The following is a 10,383-nucleotide window of genomic DNA, read 5'->3' on the forward strand; positions in this document are numbered from 1 at the left end:
TTCCCCTTCGCCACATCCGGATTTTGTCCTTGGCATCTCTGGATCCCACGAGCTGGTGTGCTGCTGCCGTGTGGACATGGTTGACTCCTCGATCCGATGGCTGCTGGTTGGAATACAAGCCTCAAACCCCAGACACCATTCCGATAAAATATTCTCTGGAAGCAAGGACAGCAAGAGCCCATCTCCTGCACCTCGAACCTGTTGGGAGAGGCAGCCCTTTGGGGAAGGCTCCCTTCGTGGTACACGGAGAGAGGGTCAGGGAAGTCGAGCAAACCCCTCGATGAGAGGGACCGGCGCAGTGGCTGCAGGGAGGGCTCCTGCTGGTCGGTGGTGCTGAGCGCGGCGCAGAGCTGGGCAGTGCTTCACTCTGTTGTGAGTCAGACGACGGGGCACCATCCAGCAGCAGGAACAACCGAGAAACCTGGGGTTCACTTTCGTTCCCTCTAACCCCGTGTGTGTGAGTCCCAGGGGTCTGAAAAGAAGCTCAGCACAGGGACTTAAGCGAACCAAGAATGAGAGTCCCTGCAGGTGGTTTCCCTTGCATGCGAGGCCTCCTTACCAGATCCTTCAGCTTGGTGGGGCGTGCCCAGTGTCTTCTGGGCCATACGTGGGGCGTCACGTGGCCTAGGCGGGTTACGTGAAGTCGGCATACATGTTGTGTAGTATGGTGTTCAGAAATGGAACCAGAAGAAAGGGGCCCTGCCCACCTGCACCGCCGTGTCCTTCCTGTGAGCTGCCTTCTGTCAGCCTGCCTGCCTGCTGTCTCAGGGACTCCAACTCAGGACGCCTGCGTGGCGTGTGCGGAGTGGAACTGCTCCGTGGGGCCTTCTAGCAGGTGGTCAGGACTTGCTTCCGCACGAAGAAACCACCGTGCTTGGCAACTCGGGGGACTCTCTCTGACCGGGATGTTGACTGATCTCTTAGCTGAGGGCGTACAGGGAAAAGGGGCACTCCCACCCACCAGCTGCCTCCTCCCCCACCCCTGCCTTCCCTTGACCTCGTGGCTGGCCTCAGGGGAGGGGGCAGTTCTCTCTGACCGGTGACTGAGTCCCCACTAGCAGGCAAAGTAAAAGGCCACCCGGCAGGCCTGGAATCCAGTGGAACACAGCTGACTCTTTCTCATGTGCCTCTCTTACACAAGCGACGAGGTGTGATAAGGTTGGGTTTGGTTTTTTTGTTTGTGTTGGAGGGGTGTTTTGGCTTATGTGTGCGCGTGTTATTTTCATAGTCGAATGATCTGTGTGGGTGTGTTATGTTATGTGAGTGGTGTGTTACAGGGGCAAACGCAGTAAGCACTTGCCGTCCTGAGCAAACTGGCAGGACCCTGCTCTGCCTGCTGCTCTGCGGGGTACCGGGGAAGGTGAGGAGGGGGGCAGTCAGCTTGTCCCCCGGCTACCTACCTTGGGAGCCCTTCCCCACCCTCCCCGCTAAGCTTGCAAATGTCTCCCGGAGCCGCTGGGCAGAGTTTCACAGCAAGCAGGAGGCTGATCACTGTAGCTGGTTCTCCATGGTTCTAGGGGCCAAGTTCTAACCTCAGGGTGACAGTTGGCCCGTGCTCCCCATCCCCTGGGGTTCTTGGGAAGACCCCAGTTGGCTCCCGGGCTCTTGTGACCCCAGGTGGCCCCTTGTGTAGTAGCATCACTTCATCACCGTCTGACCTCCCTGTATAAGGACATTCCCGAGCCCGCTCCCAGGCCACCTCCTCTGGCCATAACTACGAACATCCAGAAAGGAATCCAGCATGGTCATGTCCACCATGGTCAGGACTTCATGCTATCCCATAGGGGCCACAGAGGCTGGAAGTTCTGAGATTTCTCCTAGTGGGTGACAGAGAGGACAGACTCTCCCACTGGAGTGCTGTCAGGGAGGAAGCGGGGGATGCACACAAGATGGACCGCCTCCCTGGCTGCCCGTTACAGGAAGGGTCACTGCAAGTCACAGGTGACAGACACATCCCTGGGACATTGTGTCCAGGAGAGCCCTGGTCTTGGAGCCCACTGAGAGAGAAACCCGGGAATCAGAGGTGCCGGTGGGCCTGCAACCTGACCGTGCCATCGGGAAGAGCCGTTTTGGGGACTCACTCTCAGAATCAAGGGACGCCCGCTAGCCTTTGACGCCCTCGCCCTAGCGTTTCAGTGGGGTTTGTATTCCCGCTGGCCGCCTCTCTTCACGGTGCAGGCTATCCTCAGCCTGAAGTTTGGTGGGCATGGCTCCACTGGGCCATCCAGGTGGGCAGGTGTCCCTGCTTGAATCCAGATGTCCATGACTCAGGGTGTCCCCGCTGGGCCACAACAGCCTCCGCGAGTAGCCAGCCGGCTCCTCTGCCCATGACTGGCTGCCGCCAGCTGGCAGCCCTTGCTGCTTGGGGCCCAGATCAAGGTTGATGATAAGACTTCAGGTCCAGCAGGCACCTGTTGTCGGGCATCACTGATTGATCCTGCCCCATAGAGGCCCGTGTGACAGAGGAGGGGCCCCGCAGGTCTCTGGGGCTGAGATATTTATGAGAGCATCTTCAGGCCTTGCTCCCACAGAGTTTCTGGGTGGGTTCGAACTACGGGCCTTCGGTCAGCAGCTGAGTGTGTAAGGGCTGTGGGCCGGGTACACAGGAAGGAGTGTTTGCTCCCTGTGAGGGTCAGCAGGCTCTTATAGCCGAGCCTGTGCCACTGACTTCGGCTCTTCTGGTCCCATTGGCGTTTCTCAGGTGCTGGCCACTCATGGTGGCCCGCGTGGGCTGGCTCTACGGTGATTTCTGGAGAGGCTCAGCCTCCAACCTGTGACGTGGGAAGGTTTGAGGATACACCAGGGGTTATCGGAGCTGGTGATGCCCACACCAGGAGCTGCAGCCTGCTGGGGGACATCTGCAGGGAGGTGGCATTTGATAAGCCCAGTAGCAGGGACCCTGGTGCTAGAACTGTGGAGTCAGCGCTGGCTCAGAGTGACCTGCCAGCAGCGGGACAGAACGCTGTTGCGTCCTGCCATCCTCCCATCCCTCGCTATGTCTGAGCCCATTGTTGCAGCCCCTGTGTCTGCCATGTCCTTGAGGGCCTTCCTCTCTGTCCCTGGCCCTCTGCGTCACCAGCACCATGTCCTTTTCCAAGGAAGTCCCAAGTGCTTGAGGCTAAATCTCATCTTAGCTCATGCCCCTCGGAGACGCTTTTTGGTAGCGCTTCTTCCAAGGTGTGCGTCCCGGCTGCACAGCGAAAGACTGATCCCCAGCCAGCAGTGACCGCTGCACAGGCCTGCCCACAGCCGTCCCCGCCACTGAACTCCCCACCCGTCCTTCTGCCTGTCAGAGGAGGTGGAGCTGCCGGGAGCCACCATGAGCTCAGGGGAGGATGTGGGCGCCTGGCAGGGAGGGGGAGGCGAGTGGGGAGAGGCAGGCAGGAAGCATAGACTTTGAAACAGGAAACACTGGTCTGGGTTACTGGCAGGGGACAGTCTCTGGGGACTGAGAAACACGGCTACAGGGCCTTCCACACGGTGACCCTCACTCCACACAGCCCAGGGCCCCCAGACCCTGTCGTCGCCCCTCTGCACTGGCACCATTCGGGTCAGCCCTCCCGCCCCATGCTGGATGAAAACCCTGCCCTCAGCCCTGCTCCAGGAGAGGCCCTGTGGTGTGTGAGGGTGGAAGGACCCATGGGGCTCCCTGGCTCTCAGCATCTCCACAAGGAGCCTGGTGGCTCAGTAGTTAAGTGCTGGGCAGTGAGTGGGAAGGTCACGGGGTCAACCCACTGCCCCACCCAGGAGAGAAAGAGCTGCAGTCTGCCCCGTGGTCTCCCAGGGACCCTGCTCGGGTACGTCCTAGAGGCCCGGCCGGTCCGTGTGGGTACGCGGCAGGAGTACGGTGCTGTCCATACTCAGCCTGCCACTGGTCCACGCTCCTGCCTGCTGGGCAGCCATGCTCACAGTGGACAGGCTATAAATGAGTGGATGGACGGACGGATGGACGGAACACAAATGATACCTTGCCTAACCCCCCCCCACCACATCTGACCATGGGTGCCCCTCAAGGTGACTGACACCCTCAGTATGTTGCCCGGGCTCAGCCCAGGACTAATGAACTGGCTGCATGTGGTTGGGGCGCGGAGTCCAGGGGGTTCAGGCACAGTCTGGTGGACTGTCAGGTGCAGAAACAAACCGTTTGGAGCACTCAAGCAGCCCCCCTCAGTCAGACACTGCCCACGTGACACCTACGGGGACCACAAGTTAGGAGGTGTGACCTGAGCAGTGCTTTCTGGTCCTGGCATGCATGGCCACCTGTGGACATGCAGGAAACTTACTGGCCCGGTGGCCTGGATGGGACACTCAGAGTGGAAGAACACATTTCTCTCCTCCCTGGTCCTGCACACACACACTTACACACGCACATATATCGATATACACATATGCGCACACACACATACTCTCATGCACACATATATATTCACTCACATATATACACACTCATAGGCCCATACACACATACACTCATACACACACCCTCACGCACACACATAGGCTCACACACACATACACACATAAATGTATACTCATATACATCGATTCATACACACACCCTCACGTGCACACATATATTCACATATACACACACATACACATAGGCTCATATACACGTATACACTCACATTTACACTCATACGCGTACATATGCATGTACATACAGACACTCACGCACACACAAGCAACATAATCACTGCTGAAAAAGCCCACTTGCCCTCCATAGGTGGGTGACCAAGATGGAGGTGCATCCCCCACTTCCTGTCCCCACAACCGTCTGAGCAGCAGATAAGGACACTCCAGATCTGAGCTGCCCAATCTGGCACCGCTGGACCCCCAGGCGAAACCAGCCAGGGTGCTGGGGAACTGGACTTTCAGTGTCCTGCCCACATCGTTCCGTGATTTAGACGTAAGTGATTTTTCGTGGCAGCTGCTGAGGGTAAATGATGACCACTACAATGTCCGAGTCAAATATGTGAAGTCTTTATTACAGCAGGCTAGCCCGGACTGCGGGGGCACATAGAGAGGGACAGTCCACCTCGGGCAGTCCTGTGTTCCTTTGACCGCGGCTCTTCTAGCCTTCAGGAAGCAGGCAGGGTGTGCGGTACAGAAAGTAGAGAAGGGGTTAGAAATGTGTGTGTCCTTAGCAAGCGATGTTGGCAGACATGGAAATAAAGCAGATTTAGGTACATCTCTGGGCGCCCAGTTTTATGGCCGTACCCTGGACCTTGTCTTTAGTTAAGCACCCTGGTAAGGGAAAAGTAAACACGTCGTCCCATGGAGAGAATGCCTGACTGCTCCGCTCTGATATGGAGAGGAGGATTTTAAACAAGAATTGCCCAAGGACAATCACGGGCCGGCACTCCACTGCGATGATAAAACTCAGGTTGCCCTGGGCAGGACAAAGTCCTTCCGGGCAAGGTTTGCCAGCGAGGCTTTGGAGGCCGAGAGAAGGGATGAGTTAAGGTGTTTTAACCTAGCCTTTCGGTTTTTAAAATGGGGTGACATGAGCTCCACCTTCAGCAGCTACCATGCTCGACAACACAGCCCTGAAGACACCGCGGCCGCCCCTGGGCTCCGACTTAGGAACCTGTATGAGGCTGGCACAGGACCAAGCAGTGCTCCCTCTGTTGGGCACAGGGTGGCTGTGATTCTGTGGAGACTGGGTGACAGTCCCCAACAGCATGCTCCCCTGGGTCCCCATGGTGCTCCCTGGCAGCTGGGCTCTCGGGGCTCTGAGAGAGAATGGATGCATTCACAAGTTCTACCACATCCCAGTGTGGAATCCTCAGGCACCCACTACAAAAGCACACCACAGGCTGCATGCAAGCCCTGGGGACATGGTTCACACTAGGCCCTCAGACTGAGGGTTCAGGTCCACCCTGAACGAGAATGAGACAGCCACAGGGAACGAGAGCCATAGATGCCCTGCAGAGTCCCCGCTCTGTCCTCCATGACTCACGGGGTGCCAGGTGTCGGCCAGACTGTGGCTGGGGATGGAGGGGTTGGGTGGGCTCTTAAGGACAACCAGGAGCCCGGGTGTCAGTGCTGGGCTGCCCACCCACACTTTCCCGGCGAAGGATGACGCTCTGTTCCCGTAACTAGTCACGGCCTGGGGAACCCGAGGTGGGGTCCCCAATGACCAGAACGGACCCCGTAACGGAACAACAACCAAACTCAGTCACTGGGAATATAGCGTGAAACAGGTTTCTCCCGGCTTCACGAGTCCCCATGTGGGGCTCCCCATCAGCAGTCACCTGTGGGCATGGGGGTGACCTCCCTGCAGGAAGCAGTCCATCTCCCACACTTCTGTGCTGTCCTGGTAAGATGCAGAATTCTCACAGGCCCTCTGGAACATGCTTCCTAGGGTGCACTTCCCAGCAGGCCTCCCAGGGGTGGGCCCGAGCTGCTTCCTCATTGGGGGTGGGCACACACCCAGGTCCATGTGGAGCCTCATTGGCTTCATGAAGGTGTTTTGGCATTTCTGGCCAGGCACTTGCTTCTCCCACTTACATGATGATTAAGAGGTATGGTGTAATTAGCAAACAAAGCCAACCCTTAAGCGACCCTTGTTAAAGTGTTGGCAGGTGATTGCGGAGGGCCTCAGGCAGCACAGAGCCGGGCAGGTGGAGGTGATAGTGATGGAGGTGGAGATGGTATTGGTGGTGGCGCCCTTGGTGGTGGCGGTGAATCCCTGAGAGTCAGCCGTGATGAACAGCCATCTCCCACTAGCAACAGAACCCCGCCTGGTCCTGCTCAGTGCCTGGCACGTGCAAGCCCTTCCTGACATCCGCGTGTAATTTGAGCGCCTTCCCACCCTGGAGCCTTGGTGGTGCAGGGGTTAAGGACTTGACTGCTAGCCAACAGGAAGGCCTTTGGCACCCAGCGGCCACCCAGGGGCAAGGGAGGAGGCCCTGGTAAAGGGAGTCCTACAGCACAGTCCTCCTCGGTCCGTGGGGTCGCCGTGAGTTGGCATCCACTGGAGAACAGCAGGTGTGGATTTGGGGGTTGATTCGCACCTGTGTCGCTGCCCCTCCGTTTCATCAAGCTTGAGGTCCTCCTGCAGGGGCTGGTCCCTCCTGATGACATGCTGACACGTGAGAGAAAGGGACACACATGGCCAGGGGGCGTGTCTGAGGAAGGACAGTGTGTGTGTCTCCTGGTGTCTTTGGGGTGATGGTCAGGGGCGGGGAGGGCACGCAGAAGGAAGCAGTGGCTTTGCCCGGAGCCTCTTCTCCCTCTCGGGCAGGCTTCCCGATGCCTGTGCCCCGTGATACCCCGTCTGTCTCACCAAGTTATTCCGAGAGCGGGCGTCACAGGAGCAGAGCTGAGTCATTTCTTCACAGCTCAGACGTGTGTGAGCTTGTGTTGGAGTTCTGCCTCCAACCCGGCCCCTGGGGAGGGTGGGGCTTGTGCAAGTGGCTGTGGAAAGCCGTGATTTGGGACAGATTCGCTGGGAAGCTGTGTTCTCCCCTGGCCGAAATCCCAGACCTTGCCTCGTGAGTGAGCTGGGCAGGGCTCAGCCCGCTCTTCAGGCCACGCCACTCGGGAGCCACCCTGGGCAGCAGGTGGGGGGAGTGGGGATTCAGGGGAAGGCCCTGCTCCACTCCTTGCCCAGAAAATTATAAGCGAGAAAATGCTCTGAGGATCCTCGGATTGTCACGTGCTCAGAGGGTGCTCCTCTCCCTGCCCCACTCTGGGTCCCTGATGAAATCACCCCGCTCTCAGGGTGTCTGTGTGAGCACGTGTGTGAGTGTACATGGGTGCAAATCTGCAGGTGTGCATTAGTGTGTGAGCATTGTATACATGTGTATGTCTGTGTCTGTGTGTGCACGCACTTGTTGGTATGTGGGGGTGCATGTGCATACTAGTATGTTCATGTGTGTACATGCACACATATTGCATGACTCTGTATGTGATGCATGTAAGTGGGTACATATGTCTATCTTAGTGTGTGTGAATGTGTATGTGTGTAACCATGTTAATACATGCGGAGGTACATGTATGTGCTGGCATGTCTGAACATGTGTATATGTATACACTTGTGTTCGTACATGTGGGAGATGCAGTGTGTCTATATGCGCTGGCATGTCTCTGTATGTGATTCTAGGGTGTATGCATATTATTACCATGAGCAGCAGCAGGCAAGGCCAGACGCCCAGGAGTGGGCAGCGTGGGCTGTCTGTGCTCCTGAAATGGACGATTGCTGGCCCAGTGAGGTCGCAGGCCGGGCATGCTGGGCCTGTGCTCCAGCACCGGCAGGCCTGTGGTAGTCTGCGTGGGCATCGAGCCCAGCCCAGGCTGTGCCTGAGTTCAGTATGGTCCTTGGAGCCGCAAGGACACAGCAGAGCTACCTGGCAGGGGACAGGGTCCCAAAGAAGTCCTTCCAAGGCTGACCTCCTGCTCCAAGATCCTGCTACCTCTCGCCAGCGGCCCGTTGGCTTGCATCTGGTGCTTTGGTTGAATGCCCTCGTTGGAGGGCAGCTCTGGGGTGTGCGCTAGCCCAAATCAGCAGTTCCTAGCTCATTTGCGGAGCTGTGAAACATCACCCCTGCCAGTTCCAGAAGGTGTTCTTCACCTCAGAAAGAAATGCCATGGGGGGATAGCTTACACCCCTCCCTCCTGTCCGAGCACCTTGAGCCTCTTTCTGTGGTTTTCCCGAGGTCTTACTGGTGGAGTCCTTGGGGTCCAGCCTTGTGTATGGACGTGGGAGTGGGGTAGGGAACAGCACCACCATCCTCCCGCCAGCATGGCCGCCCATGCCCACAGCCCAAGGCCCGGGGGTGGTGATGACATGCTCCTCTTGGCCTTTTGACCTTCTTCCGGGGTGATGTGGCCAGTTCAGTCCACTTCTCTCCCCTCACCCCAGCTGGGGCCCTCTACAGTGAGGATGGGAGCTGGGGAGAACATGCTGAACCTGGTACCCCTTGTCCTCATGGGTCTTCTCTGGCCGCTGATGCAGGTGGCCTTCCCCGGGAGGGCCCTGAGCATATATCCAGGCCACAACTGTCTAACTCCTCTTGCCAGTCCCAGCTGGGCCAGACCCCAGACTCAACTGTCCCAACAGTGCAGGTTCCTGCGATGAGCGTGAGCTGGAAGAGAAGGACCCTTCCTAATGCCAGGAGTCACCTGAGGTTATTCATGGCAACTCAAGGTCATTCAGGGCTGTCCACACTCACAAGGACCATCCCATTCCATGCAAGCTCATCCAAAGCCTCCCAAAGTTACACAAGGTCACCCAGAGCCTTGCAGTGCCTTTCAAGGTCACCTCAATCACCCAGAGTCTTTCAAGATCATCCAAGGCCATTCGGGCCACACAAAGGCAGACTTAAGGGATACGTGGGTGATGCTTGGCTAGATGATTCTGGCCAGGATGATGTTAAGGTTCTTCTGTGCAAAAACACCCCAGCTGGACCAAGACTGGGGAGCTCAGGTAGGGATCAGCCTGCAGGCTCCTCGGAGGACCCCAGGCCCTCCTCCAAGCCTTGGGCACATGGATGAGAAGGGAAATGAGACCCAATGAGAATTGTCTGAGAGAACAATGCATTGCAGTTAATCACGTGATAGACAAAACACTGCCTCTTAAGAAAGGCTTGCGGGTGTTCTTGTCCCCCCAGATTGGTGACACCAACAGAGAAGAATCAGAAAGGAAGAGGATCCTTCCAGAACCTTCTCAGGAGCCCCTGGAGGACAATGAGGTGTTTGGTATGTAACTGGGCACTGGAGCACACGTGTGTGCACGTGTCCTGGGCGTGCCAGAGTGTGGGTTCCATGGTCACAGGGGAGGCTCTCACTCTTGCTCTTCTCGATGCTGCAGCTCGGAGAGCCCAAGTCCCAGCCCCGGGCTGTCAGCCCACCCTTCTCCTGCGTGGCCCCTCGCACAGACATGCGGACGGGCCCCTCCTCCCCGGCACCCCTGGAGTCATCTTAGCCCTTTGGTGGGGGGAGGTCAGGAAGCCCAGCAGCACCCAGAAGCCATTCAAAACCCAGATGCTAGGGGGAAGTGAGTGTTCCCCAATCCTGGATCCCGTGGGGTGGATTTACCCACAGGGCTGATTCAGGAGGTGTTAGTGTGGAAATGCCTGTTTGCTGTTAATTTACACTTTTTCATTGGCTCTTGCTGCATGCGAACTGCCTTTTCCTGTGTCACCCATCTCTGCTTCCGCAGGAGGAGGGAGGGGGGCAGGGAGGAAAGAGCAAGCTCTTGCTCGCTCATTTCAGGCCGCGCCCCAGCCCAGGGCTGGACAGGGACCCGAAGCTCTTTCCCTGTCCTGGGTCCACAGGACCCTGAGGGCTCCAACCTACTCTTGGTGCAGGTGTCCAGGGAAACTACCTGCCCAGGTGCCTCCTGTAGTCCCCACCTGTGTGGGAGGTAGACTGAGT

This window comes from Tenrec ecaudatus, chromosome 15 (genome assembly GCF_050624435.1).
Source record: "Tenrec ecaudatus isolate mTenEca1 chromosome 15, mTenEca1.hap1, whole genome shotgun sequence".
In the NCBI taxonomy this organism is placed as follows: domain Eukaryota; kingdom Metazoa; phylum Chordata; class Mammalia; order Afrosoricida; family Tenrecidae; genus Tenrec; species Tenrec ecaudatus.